At 35.4% G+C, this 16,329-nt stretch overlaps 1 long non-coding RNA gene across 1 annotated transcript in view; it reads left to right on the top strand.

Moving 5' to 3' along the window:
- Positions 1–680: 680 nt before the first annotated feature.
- The window catches only part of LOC140512680 (uncharacterized), a 30,995-nt gene continuing 15,346 nt past the window's right edge, over positions 681–16,329 (top strand). Inside the window, exon 1 of the long non-coding RNA XR_011969874.1 lies at positions 681–758. This is a non-coding gene — a long non-coding RNA (uncharacterized lncRNA). The remainder of the gene's footprint in view (positions 759–16,329) is intronic.

Here is a 16,329-nt window from a genome sequence, read left to right as displayed (position 1 = left end):
CAAGAAATAAATCAATGGCAGATCTGGAATTGTTAGGCATAGCTCCTGGCAAGCTATTTTCCCTAAAAATCACGAGATAGTTTTATTCCTCTAAACTTTCAGAGTATATACAAGACTGCAAAACTGGCATATGGGTTTTATTTAACCCATATCAGTACTTCCAGATTTTTCTGTACATAGATTTTTCTGTACACATTTTGTGTACAACACAGCAAAAAGATCAACCACAAGCAGCCCATCTGATTAAGTCCTGTCAGGTTTAAATTAAGATTAGGTGCCTCCTACATCCCCACCAAGGTGCTATCACATTTTCCAGACAGAGAAACTTTGCTATTAATAAAACTGTGTTGGGCCCATCAAGCAGCTCATTGAATATTATGATGGCTGCCATATAATTTCACCACATTCTATCTAGCATTCATTGAAAAATCAGTAAGGGAGCAAGGATGAAATGACTTCTGGGGATAGAGTCAATGTTCTATCTGAAGGCTTTGTTCCGTCTGAGGGAAAAGTTGCATTCAGAGCATAAAGACCTAATTCAGAATTCTTTTCTGCTTGCAAAAAGCCCGTGGTGTTTGAAATGCTATCCCTTTCTTTTCCTCCTTTTAGGATTCATTTTATTAACCCTTCTTATCTATTTCATAGCCTAAGAACAGATATCTCACTGTCTTTTGTTTTACAGGTCTGACTGTAATTATATAAGGAAAGGCACGACTTTGGGTTGGTGCATGAGGTTAACAGCTTGTCTTCCCACAAAGGTGAATTTCATTTTTATCTGTATCATTGAATTACATTTAGATGCAGTGCAATCTCTTTAGCTGCTAACTTGGTTAATACACACACACACACACACACACACACACACACGTTGCCTTTTCTGTTGGAATGATACTTATATTAATAACATAACTTCACAATAGGTGAAATCTTATGTATTAAGAGCTGGGGAAGACCTAGGAGACCACCTGCTCCAAACTCATCTTTTAGGGATGCAGAAATTGAAGCTAGAGAGGTTAAGTAAGTTACTTATGGTCACACAGGTAGTAAGTAAGGTGGTATTTGAACTCAAGTCCACTGACTCCAAAATCCACCTTCACACCAATATAGCATTCTCAATTCCTTTTTGATGGTACTTTTCATTCTAATTTCTCCAAAGTCCAAATGAGATCAAAACACAGAGAAGTAGGCCAAAAATCTATTTTTTTTTTTTGATGGAGCATGGAGATGTGATTATCACCAAGGCTGACCTATAAATTTCAGGTTTACCTACGATTTCAGAGGCTTGTTATATATATATATAAGCTACTCTAAATGTCATGTTCTTTGAAAATCCTTCTAGAAAAAAAAAAGATTCTTTTGGATGATGACTGTCATATGAAAACTGTTCTAAGTATCACTTACAGTATTTTAAGACTATGTAAATAACCCTAAGCTTCCCAAGAATAAGTACTGGGAGCTACCTAACATGACTATTTTAGGCCTTGTCCATCAGGATATCTCTATTCCTAACCCCAATGTATGCTATTTTACCTTTCAAAGTGGGACAGCATTATTCTTTTGTGGGCATGGAAAGATAAAGTACTATTTTTATAAAGCTTATCTCTTTGTGAAGGAAGGTAGTGCTGTGATTATGGACAGACCTACAACAATTTGGTCTAAATTGGGCTCAAGTAGAAACCCTGGCCCAAATCCTGAGGGCCATTTGCAAACACAACAATCCACAGCTTATGTGTATCTGCAGACTATCTAATGTGGGCTGTCTGTTTACAAAACATACTTAGTTCCTTCTTAAGACTTCCTGAAGTCTTTGCATGGTGTTGGATTTCCAAGTCAGTGCAGACAATGCCTAGGAATTTTAAAAGTACCAGATTATCCATCCAGTTAAGCAAAAAGATATTGGTTACAACATAAGTAGAAAGAAAAAAATAATTTCAAGAGGTATCACTTTGGTTATCTGTATCCAGTATTTCTAGGAGGGAGAGGCTCCTACCTTTCATTTATTTTCATGGGAATGTCTATTCCAAGTAGGCTCTTTAAAAAGATATTGAACTAAATTACCTGCAGAGGTTAAAGGTCACAGTTTCCCCTAATACTTTCAATTCTAAGACTAGTCACTGATACCAACTGATCTCTTGAGAAAGTCCCTTGCTACCAGTTTCAAAACCGAGTTTTATTTTCAACTTGTTTGGGGTGACTAGATCACCCAGTACAGATACTACACTGCCTAAGGTAAAATTGGTTTCATTCAAATTTTTAAAGTTTGTTATCCTTAACAGGATGGTTTTAGTCAGTAAAACTTAAGATTTCCTTTTATACAACTTTCTTATTTGGAAATATTTGGATTTTTAGCTCTAATGTAAATACTCATAATGTTTTAATTCTTACCTAAGATTTTTCCTCATTAAGAAATTTTTAGTATATGGTCTCTGGGGAAAAAAATTTTGAGATAGGGTTTTATTTTTAAAAAATGGTTTTGCTTTAAAAATGTAGACACATTCACAGCAACTAATTGAAAAACTAAAAAAGAAATAAGGAGGTCACAGAAATCAATTAAAAACTCTTACCAACTACATTCTTTCACTTGTTCCTTCTTCACCAATACAGAAAGGAAATTGAAGGAAAAAAGGATAAATGTGTATTTTTTTCTTTTTTCAAAATCTTATTAAGGTCTTTATCACAAATCTCTTTTTGAGTCTATAAATTGTGCATAGGAAAAGTGAACAATTCAACATTCATCCATCCGTCTATCCACTGTATAAGTTCCTTAAGGGCAAGATCTTTTTCTTGCTTTTGCCTTTGTGTTACCTGTGCTTTGCACAGTGCCTAGCACATAGAAAGTGCTGATGACTGATGATTGATTCTACTAGTATGGACCAGGTACTGGTCCAAGTACTGAGAATATAAAGGCGCAAATGAAATTGTACTTGCTCTCAAGGAGTTTATATTGCTTTAGAGGGGAAAAACTCAAACACAGGTAAGTAAATATAGTCCCCCCACACCCCGCCCTCTCTCTCTTTCATATGCATATATACACACATATAAGATATAATCTGTGTCATCTACCTATCAGTAGATATATATGTATGTGTGTGTGTGCGTGTGTGTGTGTGTGCGTGTAAAATCTATTTATCTATATCTTTTTGAACTACTGAAGTGACTACATATGATTTCCCTGGAAATCACTTGGTGTTTAATATATGCATATGGATTAAATTTCATGTTTATATATGCACACATTAAACACCAAGTGATTTCTAGGAAAATCATATATAGTCACTTCAAAAGTTCAAGGATCTGTCAATTTATTAGCAATTTTATCAGCTCTTTCTATCAATATGACCTCTCCATAACATAGTAGATAGTCTTACAATGCTGCTGTGGTTAAAAAATTCATTATGATGTGACCAACATAGTGAAGAAATTGTCCAGGCTTAGCATGACTGGTCCTCAGCCAATGGGCCTATGGTTTATCCCAAAGCCCATACTCAAACCCTTCACAGCTCACTAGGACATGCCAAGGCAGATGTTCAGCTGGCACAGTATTTGTGCCCCTCTACCAGAGCTCAATTCTTCAGATTTCTTCCTTTGGTGGAGGAAGCAACAAGTATGTTTTAAAATACTTAAATTTTTGGCATCATGTAGCTAAAACACCTGGCTCATTGATGGAATTTCTTAAACAATGTCTGAATATGTGGATACTGTATGGGCTCAGCTTAAATGCGCACAGTGGAATGATACAGTAGCAGAAGTAATTTCTAAGAAGCACACATAAAAATGACCTTTATAGCAGTAACTATTTTACCAGCTTCAAAGTTTGGAGGACATTCTAGAATTAGATTCTATGATCAAGACTGATGTATTATTAAAAACAAAATGTTATAATGAGAAATGCCAGTTTCTATAAAAAATAATAAAATCAAAAAGAGGTTTCCTACTGTCTTACAGTCTGCCAGGTGGTTTTATTCACTTATGTAGGCACATCTGGTATTTGTCCAAAAGAGATGCCCATTATTAGATTTCAAATGTAGCGCCTGAGGGTTCCCCTTAACTAATGGGGTAGGTCTCCTATAGAACTGCTGCCCCAGGTTCAAGGTATTATGTGGGTCTCCATTTCCTAAAACCATAGCTCACCAGTCTCCACCAATATGTTTACTTTTAATGGTGGAGAATGTAATTAGCTCAAAGTTAATGCATTTAATGAAATGGCATAATAGGAAAAATAGCAGCAAAATATTTCCCCCATAAACTTGGGGAGAGAGAAAGGAAGTGCCCACAAATGCAAACAGCATCAGTGGGGAGAATGACTGCCCATAGGGAACACACATGAAGAGGCACACATAGGGAACATGTGAGGCCATGGCCCACACACAGAAGAGCACATTGAATGAGAACATGTGCCTTGGGCACATATGTGGAAGAGTGTGCATGGAGGAACACGTATGGCCAAGGCACAAGAAGGGAGGTAAAATTTACTCCTCTGACATCTTCTAGGAATAACATCATGTTGCTCCCCTTGGTCCTGTTCCCTTTAAGTTGACTTTTAAGTTTGACTTTTAAGTTGACTTTTAAGTTTGCCTTTAAAGTTCCCTTTAATTGACTTCATAGTCTTCATAGGATGCTGCAGGTACTGACACACTTGAGTATCAATCTTCTGGAAGCTGTACCACCAGAGTTTCTGTTGGACCTTGCTTGGCTACAGTCTCTACTGCCTACAATTTCTGGTCCACTTAAAATTCATGACTATGTCTTCCTTAGGAAAGAGGGAGGTTCTGCCATATTTAATTTTTTTTAAGCTTACATCCCACAGGTAAGCTTATTCTTGCTCTTTCATTAAAAGGCAAAAATATTTTCCTGTGAAAAAGCAAAAACAGCTTCTGCTCAGAGTTCAGTGATTCTCTGAAGAGCAAGGTTTTCCCACCTAGGTAATGCCCTTAGGCTAAATCTTTCCTTTGGACTCTTTTTGGTTTAGCTAGACTATAAACTAGATAATGGTTATTTGCCCAGTAATTACCAAATAGTCCTGCAGTTTGGGGTTCCCCAATTTTTATGCTCTAAGTTCAATTCTTCTGTGCAGTTTAGTGGGCAGGGAAAAGGTACAGAGATAATACCAAGCCTCAGGGAGTAAGGTCATTGTCTCTTCTACAACTCCCAGGAGCCACATTACTGGTCATTTCATATGTAGTTACATCTAGCCCTCAAAACTTGGTTGGGCTTTGAATGACACACCCTTATACAAAGATTCCAAATTTAATATTTCCAGGAAGTAGAAAAACGCTAGTTTGGCATAATGGCTAGAGAAGGTAGATCTTGGAGTCAGGAAGACTTGGTCCTGAATTCGATGCGTACCAGTTTGGTGATCATGGGTAAGTTACTTAACTTAATATCACAGATAGTTTGTAATACTTTAGCTGCAGGCAGATTGTCAGGATGCTTTGTTAGACTGAGTTTCCACATTGACAATGTGGGACCATAAGCCTAGATCAAAAATTAAAATGAAGGAAAAGAAAATAAAGAGCAACAAATTTCAAATATGAAAGCCTAAATATAATCATTTTCCCTCTTCCTTATTCAATTCTTCTCTATCAATTCCATAGGTTGAAAAAATTATCCCTGTAATTACAGAAAAAAGGATTGAGGAGAGTGTAGGGGGAAGGAGAGTTCTTTTTCCATGTCCTTCTCTACCAATTTCATTCAATTGGACTTATGACTCTTTCTCCTTTTTCCCTGCCTGAGGTAAACCCACAGAAGAATGCTCTCCACAAAATTTATGTGAACATGTCTTCCATCTCATGGGTCAGAAAATTGGGCTCAGTATGTTATATAAAGCTTCAGTAGTATTTTTGATTATATATATGTGGCTATAAAACTAAAGTATATACATGTGGTGAGGCAAAATTACAACTAGAAGTTCAATTTTAGTATTTCCTGACTTTGGTTGTTCAGATTTACAATCTCACCACAAGTTTTCAATTAAATTTTATGCTTTTTTTTAATAGAAAACAAAAGGGACAAGAAAAATCAGGGGGAAAGTCCATGAGTCCTTGCTAGGGGAATTATGAGTCATCAGTACAAGCCTTATGCCTTCTTTAAGTATATAAAGGTACATAAGCAACATGCATGAATTGCAAGAAATACATAGAAAAATAGTCTGAGAAAACACATCTGCAAATGTGTCTAAAGTATTCTCAAAAAATTGAATGAATTTACTAAACAGTGAGAGGTAAGACCTTACAATTTTTAAAAAGTACTCTACATGACAAAAAAATACTTTCAAATCAGTCTTCATTCCCCTTTTCATGGGGTCACCCTCTAAAGAGTTGAGGACCACTCTACTGTATCCCCTTAAGTTTCTTTTCTACAGTTCTTTGACATGACATGAGTTCCAGACAGAGTATAATGAATCTGGCTCAAATTGGCTCAAGAGAGCTGACTGTTAAATTTTCAGTGTATTTAAACCTCAGAAATTGGCAAGTGCTACAAATCAGGGCTTGATGTATTGTTTTGTTGATTGTCTAGACTTAAAAAAATATGGAGGAAAAGTTTATAATGGAGTTTAAACTTCAAAAGTATGTTGTGCACATATGTCCCCCTTCTCCCCCAAGAGCTAGTTGTAAGACATTTGCAAGTATCCCACTGCTTCTAGACCTCTCAGCAGCCTGATTACTTGATCTCCTATTCTCCTCTAAAAATATGACGTTTAGATTATAACATGAAGATCACATATATCAATGTACAGTGGGTCCATAACCTCCCATCATAGCATTCTATGCTGCCTATGATTGGATTAGCTTTTTGGCCATTGCCCTCCCTCAAACCTTTTGCCACTATGCTGACTCACATTGAACTCACACGACAGCTCTCTCCCCCTGTCCCGTCTCTTCCCCACATGAATCAGTGTCAAGCAAGCTATTAACACAACAGAGAAGTAGGAATGGTCTGTGGAAATTGGCAGGTGGAAAGGAGTTGGATCGAAGTTGTGAGGAAGGTGTCAAGTGCTCTCCCGTACCAGTTTGGTAATCACCCTGACTATTTAGGATGTAGGTAGAAACTCGAAATGTAGGTAAATATCTGGTCAGGAAATTAGCTTCCTCTCCATCTGGCAGGGTACCAGCATGAATGAGGGAAGTACCTTATTAGGGCCTGGATGCAATGGGAGGTATTTTTTTTAAGGAAAGGTAACAAGATTGACTCAGGAATTCAAGAGTTTCTTCTTTTTGTGACTGTGCTGCACCCCACCTAGATGTCTTGGGAAGAGTTTCTGCTTCTTCTGTTTAACTCTGAATTCCTGTTGAGGGGTAACTTGGGACCATGGACATGAAGCATGCCTTAGAGATCTCACTAGAGTGAAACCTTTCAGTAAGGTCAGGAAAAGCCATGTCCTTTGTACTTCATTCTGTCATGTCTATTTTTTTTCTTTTTTTTCTTTTTTGATTTTTTAAATTTATTTTTTGCTTATTTATCCACTCATTAATTTACTATTCACCTTCCTTTGTAATGTGTGCTTAGTGCTTTGTCAAATATGATAACAGCTTTCTCCCATCCTATATTTGTATAAATTATTTTTTAATATAAATAAAGGATTTTACATTTATCTTTTTTTTAAGATAAAAAGTTTAATTAGCAACAGTTCTTGGGCAGGTTGCCAGGAGGCTAGCAACTCCCCATTTATCTTTATTAAATTTCACCTTTTTGGTTTTAGCCTAGGATTCTACCCTGCTGAGATAATGGGGGATCTTTAGACTCTCATTTACTTTACAAGCAATCCTTCCCAGTTTTGCTCATCCTCAAATTGAAAAAGCATGCCTTCTATGTCTTTAGTCAAGTCATTGCTAAAAAATGTGTAGTGAGACAGAAGAGAGAACCTTATTAGAAACCACTATAATCTCCCCTCTAACATATTAAATTAACACATACTCTTTGGATAGTTTTTTAACTATCCACCTAATTGTACTGTCCTCTGGTCCAAATTTCTCCAACTTGTCAAATGATAAGATCTAGATATGTCATATTTGTGATATATCTCTGATTTACTTGCCTACTCTATCAAAAATAGAAATTTGGTTAGTTTGTCATACCTTGTTCTTAGTGGACACATACTGGTTCCTTGTAATCATAGAATTATTTTCTAGATGGTTACAAATCAATTTTTCTCCATCCATATCCAAGTAATTCTTTAAAGTTTACTTAATGAAACCAATCTCTCAAAAGACAACATGGAATTCCTTGTTGTTAAGTCAGTGGCATTTCTGAAATCATTTTTTCTCTGGATCTTGGGTCACTAAGCTTTGATTATTTTAGAACATTAAGCTGTGAGACTATCATGCTGACATGCCTTATTGAAAGGACTTTAGTCATAGACTGACCTTGTTACTTGATAATTTATTTAATCAGTGACCACTATCATTTTCCATATAGTTTCACAGAAATCTTCACCTGGATGCTTTCCAGTTCTGGCTTTCTCTTTTTTCCTCTGAAATGCTTCTGGTTGATTCCTTTCCTCTGATTTGACTTATCTTGGACTCATCTTTGTCTATCCTGAAAATGATCCTTTCTAGTAACTTCCCCATAATACACACATTCATACATGCTTATATACATACATACATACAAACACTCAGCTCCCTATTTGGTCCGTATTTGCCTTCAAAAGCTAAATTCCAGTCCCAGATCTCCAACTACTTACTGAATATTTCCACTTGGATATGTCATTGTCAACTGAAATTCAATAAGACTAGCATAGAATTTATTTCTTCTTCTTTGCCCCCAAAAAGAATTGAATCGATGATACCACTATTGGATCAAGCACACCATGGTCCCCAATACTTACTTCAAATCATCTTTGAATCATTGCTCCTCCAAATCCAGTCTGGCATCAAATGTTGTCAATTTTCCTTTCATGCATTCAACCTGAGTTCTCATATCTAGGTTTCTCTCTGTTCTCGTTGCCACCATCCTAGATGATGCTTTCCCCATTTCATTCCTAAATTAGTGCATTACTACTGAATCCAATCTTCTCCCCCTCCAATTCATCTTGGGTTTCACCGTCAAGTTAATTTTTCTGAAGTATACCTTTTGTCCAGTTGTCGCACTGTGGAAAAAAAATGATCACCCTTTCCTACCATGTTTTCAGTCTGTCATCCATGTTCAGCTCTCTGCAAGTCTATAGTTCTAAAACCTGATGATTCTGTGATACTTATCCAGCTTTATTCCTCATAATTCCTCAATACTGTTTCTGTTTTTCAGTAATTGTTACATCTTTTGTCTGCGATGTTCTTCCCTCTCTTCTCTGTATTACACCCATACTTTGAGAACCAGTCTCATTTCCAGAATTCCAATTAGTCTTCTTCATCACTGATTATTTTCCTTTTTTAAAATAAGTTCCTATATTTCCAGTCTGTTTCATACAATCTGGTAATTAATTCTAAGTCCTCTTGTTATGGCTATGATTTCATATGCGTGAACATTATATCTTCAATGGAATTATAAATTTCCAAAGGGCAGACAAAAATCTTCTATGTCTCCTGTATTCCTCACCATATCTAATGCAGTATTGAGCATATAGTAGAGTCTGAATATTTACGAAGTTTTTGATAACATGATATGCTAGCTTTTCATCATTTCAAATAGTATGAGAAAGCTTTATCATGCATTGCCTTATCTCCAAATCCCACAAACAACTAAACAACTGCAATGTCACTAGCACCGAGCTGGTGAGGGACATTTAAAGAAAAAGAGTAAGTCCAAGAGTTTCCATTCTTGAAGTATTGGCAATCTCTTTGGAAAAACTAGATGTGTATTTGCAACTCAAGGTCATAATTAGAGTGAATTCATGTATTTGTTTTGGGGAACTATGGAATTATCACATGTTGCTATGAATCTCCATTTGGATATAAAACTCTAGTGTAATAGGAACCTATGATAAGAGAAATTTGAGGTTGATTCTGTGTCTCTTGGGTACCTATGTTCAAACTCCACTGAAAGTGATGGGCTTTTCACTGCAACACATTAGGAAGGAAGGCTTGTTTGGGAGGTACGAAAACAAATTCTGAGACAAGAGTCAGTGAAACTTGTGGGCTTTGTCTTATTGAGGAGATAAGAGGTGTCAAGGAGCCTATAAGAACAGCTGTTAGACTAAGATAGCAGCAGCAGACAATGGACTGTTTGCAGAGGTTAGAACACAGAGGAGTGACTTACTTGTACGTGGAGTCAGTCCATTACGGGCTATTCAAGAAGAGAAGAGATGTCCAAATACTAGCAGCAATTTAATGAACCACCATCAGGCAGAACACAGGGTTAAGGAAAATCCAAGTCTGAGGAGGCCATGTCCCACACAATAAGTCTCCCTAGGAAGAAGTTCGTGATGAATTTCAAATTTTCCACATGCTCAATGAAAATTGCTCACATATTTGACTTATGGGTTTTAAAACTATTTTCAATAATTTCTCTTCTTTTCCCAGTATTCATGACTTCACTGTTGTAGTAAGGCAGTGAAGAAGACAGATATGTCCTCTGGTCAGAATTATCATTAACATATAAAACCACATTTAGGAAATTTCATCTCCAAATTATATATAAAAAGAAGCTGTTTTAAGAAGAAAAAATGAAGTTGTAAATGACAGAAAACATGGGTGGATCACGCAAAGCATTTTTTAAAAATCTGTACATGTAGTATTTGCTGCCACAAACACCATAATACATACTGCTCCCGGGCAGACTGAGTCTGAGCATAGTGTTGTGGAAATACTTATCACTCAACTTTATTCTTGGTTATAGTCTGGGTTTTTTTAAAGCATTTGAATTCAAGCTAAATTTAAGAAAATAGAATAGGTTTGTTTTTTTAAACAAATGCTTTCTATAGTGGCTTCTTTTCTTCTTTCTTTCTTTCTTTCTTTCTTTCTTTCTTTCTTTCTTTCTTTCTTTCTTTCTTTCTTTCTTTCTTTCTTTCCTTCTTTCTCCCTTTCTCTCTTTCCTGCCCCCTCAAGTATCTGTGGAGGCAAATTAATTAACATATAAAATGATAAATTTAATGTGGAAAATACCTTTTTGTTTAACAAGCATCTCTAGTCTGTTTTTAAAAAAACTGGCTGATTCCTCCTATTATCCCATGAGATGGGAAATCCTTATTTGACCCCCAGGTAAACTGGAGCACAGAGAGATTGCTTTAAAAATGTACCTTGAAAATCAATGGCAAAAATATTGAACTCATGCCTGGTCCCCCTGAAGAAATCCTTTTGTATTTTTAAAATAATTGTTCCTTCTCAGCTGTAGGGTACAAGAGAGCATTCCTTCTTATTTTTCAACTGGTTCCCCAAATGGTTAACCACTCCAATTGAGATATCTGTATCTGTTTAGATCTTATAACTACTGTGAATGAATGTCAACATTTTTCTGATCCTGTACATCAAGCAAATTAAGAGAAATAAACTCAACCTGTGGTCTTAAATATTTCCCAGCTGAGAAAATGAGTGACGCAGCATGGGGCTAATGGAGTGATATGTGAACTGATGATCTGGACCAGTCAGTTCACTCCATTTATCTAAACAATCATTAGTGAGTACACATAGCAGATAATTTCACAGCAACAAAATACATCCCTCCATTTCCCTCTGTGTCTTCTCTTTGTAATGTTATCCTGTATTACTGAGGGATATGTCTAAATGAGTCTTTTCCTGTGGATTTGTCCTTGTAGTTGTTACCTGTAATCATTTAGGGCTTATTTACCTACTTCCTTTACAAAGGTTTGTTTTAATATACATGGTTATCAGCAGCAACTATTATTCAAATGTAATTAGTAATTGTAGGAAATCCACTTAATGAACAGTGTAAGAGAAGGAAGAGATATTCACAACAACATTTATGACTTAAGTCACTAAGAGAAGTGTATACATACTTTTCTGGCATTGGGAAAAAACTGCAATGGAACTAGGAGATCCAGATTCTAATCCTATTTCAGTCACTCATGACCTTCAGTCACTATATGACCTTGGACAAATAATTTCACCTATCTGGACCTCAACCTTCTACTCTATAAAAAGAAGGGATTGGATTAAATGATCCAATTCATTCTAAATCAAATTCCCAGATCCACCAAGAAATCAGAACTTCTGTCACAAGAGCATCCTACCATCTGTTCTACTGGTGGCCCTCTTTTCACTAGATATAGTGGTCCTGTGATACTGGACCTAGAATACCATTCCCTGGACTTCCAGAAAACAAACCCACCAAGTGTGTCAGTTGGTGAGTAAGAACTCATCTTTCTAGTATATCTCCTTGGCCTCAACCTACGTATGCTTCACAACCCAGATATCCAGCTACCAGAAAACTAAGCTTTTCTAAAATAGGTATCTTTCCATCTAGTCATTCCTATGTGTAGCATCATCTCATAGTCCTTTTCACTTCTTGCTCTGGGAATATTAATCAAATAAATGCTATGAAAGCTATTGGCAAGGGTGTGATAGTTGAGTGTCCTATATGGCTCTACTCACAATCCCTGACACCCTGGACCAAAACTTCCTGTCCTTCAATTGCTTATATTTTTATTGCATTTCCCTATTAAAATATAAGTGCCTTGAAGAGAAAGACTTTAGTATCCTTGGTGCTTAGCACATTGCCTGAAATTTAGAAGAGACATTTCATTTGTTCAGTGGCTAGATGTTTTTTTAACGTTCTTTATAGTTTAACATTTAACAGTCATGATTCTAGCTATGTGTGTGTAGTAATGCAAATATCATAAGTATATATTTCATGGATAATGAAGATCATAATCCCTTCACATCCTAAGAGAAAATTTAGTGATTGTGAGATGTTGTGGCTGAAAAGAAAATCATGTAGTTGCTGACATTCTGGAAATGAGTCTTTCCGAACTTAGCAAGGTTAGTTCTTGTAAATGTCTTAGGAGAGCTGATCCATCTTGAAAGATGGCGGGTCTCCCTTCACTATAGACCTCCAATTTGGTCCATCTTGAAAATGGTGCATTCCCCCTCATGGGAAGTCTTCAGGTAGAGACTAGATTATCATTTGTCAGGTATGGCATGAAGGAAATTCCTTTTGGGTTAGCCACCAAAGTCCCTTTCAGCTCCAAAATTCTGTGATTCTGATCTCCAGACCTAGCAGAGCTCTGCTAGTTTTGGTAGAACTTGGTAGTGAGTGTGGTCTACAGAATATTTACTCCCTACCAGGTCATACTTATTATGTAATCTAGATATAAACTTTCCCTGGTTGAAAGGGGGTTTGCTAAATCTCTTGGACCATGATATTGATTTAATGATGTTTCATAAGAGCACTGCCTTGCAACCTCCAAATACCAACCCTGAAGCTTTTCTTGTACATTAAGCACATGATCATCAGCTCTGAAAACAGTTTTAAATATAATTAAGCTCATAAAAATTCCATCTGTTCTAAAACTTTGGCATTAGCCAACTCACATTTATTAATGCTGCTTTCTTATAAGGGAATCAGGCCCCTTAAGCCTGCTTACAGGAACTGGTAAGAGTTGATATGAGGGCTGGTAGGATGCTGAAATAACTAATTTAGTTTTGGTTTGAATTAAACTGGTGTCTAAGTGATTCCTTTCTTTGCAGAGTATACCAACTCAATCTACTTTTATTACTCTCTGTATTATCAGGCTAAATGAGCATATGTAACTCTTTTGCAAAGACAATTAGAATTCTCTTACAAACATGAGTTCTCAGGAAAGGCAAACAAAGTAACATAGAAGGACAAAGTTTTTGTGTGATATAGTGGAATTGATATGAATCAGAAATCTTGGGACCTAAGTTTTAATAACACCACTAACTTGCTAGGTAAGCTTTACTAAGTCATTTGACTTCTCTCTACCTCTCTTCATCTGTATATATAAACATTTTTTTGTTTACAAAGCACAATGCTTTTGCATGTCATTAATGCTTAATAAATGTGTTAACATGATTTTTTCATTTTTTGTTGATTTTTATGTTTTAATACCAAATAAATGTCCAATTAGATAAGTTATCCTTAAAGAAGAAAAAAATCAAAATAAAAAAATTCAGAAAAAACTAATCAAAAACATGATATAAATCTGACCATATATGCAGGATTCCATACTCATATTTCTCCAAGAAGGGAATATGTATTCCCATGCCTTTTTTTCATGGCCAGGCTTGGTTATTGTAATTACACATTGTTCAGTTTCTATTTTTTTTGTTTGTTCTGTGTCATTTGCATTGTACTTGTCATACTTTATATTGTTTTCTTGGCCCTGTTTACTTAACTCTGAATTAGATTATACATCCTCCCTCTTCCCTGTATTCATCATATTCATCTTTTCTCACAATATATTAATATTCAATTATCCTCACATAAAATAATTTGTTTAACCATTTCCCATCTTATGGGTATCTGTTTTATTTGCATTTCATTGTCACTATGGAAAAGGGCTGATAATTTCTTTTCTTGTCATTCTACATGGCTCCTTTCTTCATATATTTGATCTTTTGGGGATTATGTGTAAAGATGGGATCTCTAGGTCAAAGACTATGTATATTTTAATCACTTTCTTATCATAATTCCACAGGGCTTTTTTAGAGAGGGGTTGTACCATTTTCAAGTTTCACCAACAGTATTTCTGTTTCTTTTGTTATCATTGTCAATTTCCTAGACGTGTGGTAAAACCCAAAGTTGTTTGGATTTGCATTTCTCTTACAAGTGACTTGAGAACATGTTTTGTATTTTTGTTCAGTATTCTTCTTTTGAGAGCTCTTTGTGTTTAGTGCAAAGGAGGCACTAAATAAGGGCTTTATTTCCTCCCGTTCCATTAGAAATGGCTTTTAGTCATTCATATTTATTTTAGTTCTTTATATATCTTATATAAGGATAGTTTTTAAAACTGTGATTTCATTGCTATAGTATGCTCTCCATGAGAAACTTCTACTTTGTTATCTCTGTAACTTAGAGAATTGAACAATTAGAGATTAAGTGATTTGCCTTGTGTCACAGAGACAGTATAGATAAAATGCAGGACTTGAATCCAGCGCCTTCTGGTTTCAAGGTCAGTTTTCTGTCTACTATTCTATGTTGTAGCTCTGTTATGTAGATCCTTAACAGAGATTTTTGATGAAGGATTTTTCCCCCCAGTCAGTTACTTCCTTTCTTAGTATAGTTTCTTTAATTTTTTTCCTGTAGTTTAAAAAAAAATCATGTAATTTAAATTAATTTTCTTTTTGTAATCACCTATATCCCTTATTTAGTTAAGAATTCTCTCCTTAATGATAACTGCTAAAGGTGCTTAAACTGATTCTCTCCTATTTTTTTTAAAAAAAGATATGAACTTTAATGAACAGATAATGTATCCAATTTGAGTTTATTGTAGCATAGCATACAAGATGCTCTTCTAAATCTAATATTTGCAAAAGTCGTTTTCTTGTTTTTCCTATAATTCTTACCGCATAAAGAATTACTTACTAAGTAGTTTATATTGTATGGTTTACTGAACATTGGATTAGTGAGTTCAATTACTTTTGATTCTTCCTTATCAAGTCTGTTTCACTAGTTAACTTTTCTATTTTCTAATCAGCACTAAATAACTTTGATGATTACTGTTTGATAGTGTAATTTGAAGTCTAGAAATGCCATTCCCTGTTCAGTCTTACATTTTCCCATCATGTGACTTGAGATTCTAAACCTTCTGTTCTTCTGGATCAATTTTGTTATTATTTTGTTTAACTCCATAAAGGAATCCCTTGGTAGTTGGACTGATGTAACACTAAATATGCACATTGATTTAGGTAGTAGCATCAACTTTTATGTTATATTGGTGAAATTCACCCATGAGCTTTGAACCTCTTGCTAAATTTTCAAGTTGTTCTGTATTTCTTTAAAAAAATGTTTTAAAAATGTATCTACGCCAATTGGAGAGTGCCTTGGTAGATTGACTCTCAGATATTCTGTGTATTTTAAACTTATTTTAAAGCTTTTTTTTTTTTTTTTTAGAATTTTCTCCTGTGCTCTTCTACTGATATATAGAAATATTTTTCACTTTTGTGGGTTTATTTTGCATCCTGCTACTATACTGAAGACATTGTCTCAATTTTTCCCTCAAACTTCTGAGGTTTTAAAAGTAAAACATTATGTTACCAGCAAACATAGATAGTTTTTTCTCTTTGCATTGATGTTGTTAGCATTCCTAGAACTATGTCAAGTAACTGCAAGAATAGTGCCATCCTTACTTTACTCTTGTAATTACTGAGAGACTTTCTAGTATTTCTCACTGTAAATAATTTTAGCTTTTCGTTTCAGATATATACTTTTTAATCATTGAGAAATATAGGTTTCTCTATGATCTAGAGGATTTCT

The sequence above is a fragment of the Notamacropus eugenii genome, chromosome 6 (genome assembly GCF_028372415.1).
Source record: "Notamacropus eugenii isolate mMacEug1 chromosome 6, mMacEug1.pri_v2, whole genome shotgun sequence".
NCBI lineage: Eukaryota > Metazoa > Chordata > Mammalia > Diprotodontia > Macropodidae > Notamacropus > Notamacropus eugenii.
Note: the sequence above shows the minus strand (reverse complement) of the source record. Positions and strands in the feature narration are given on the sequence as shown.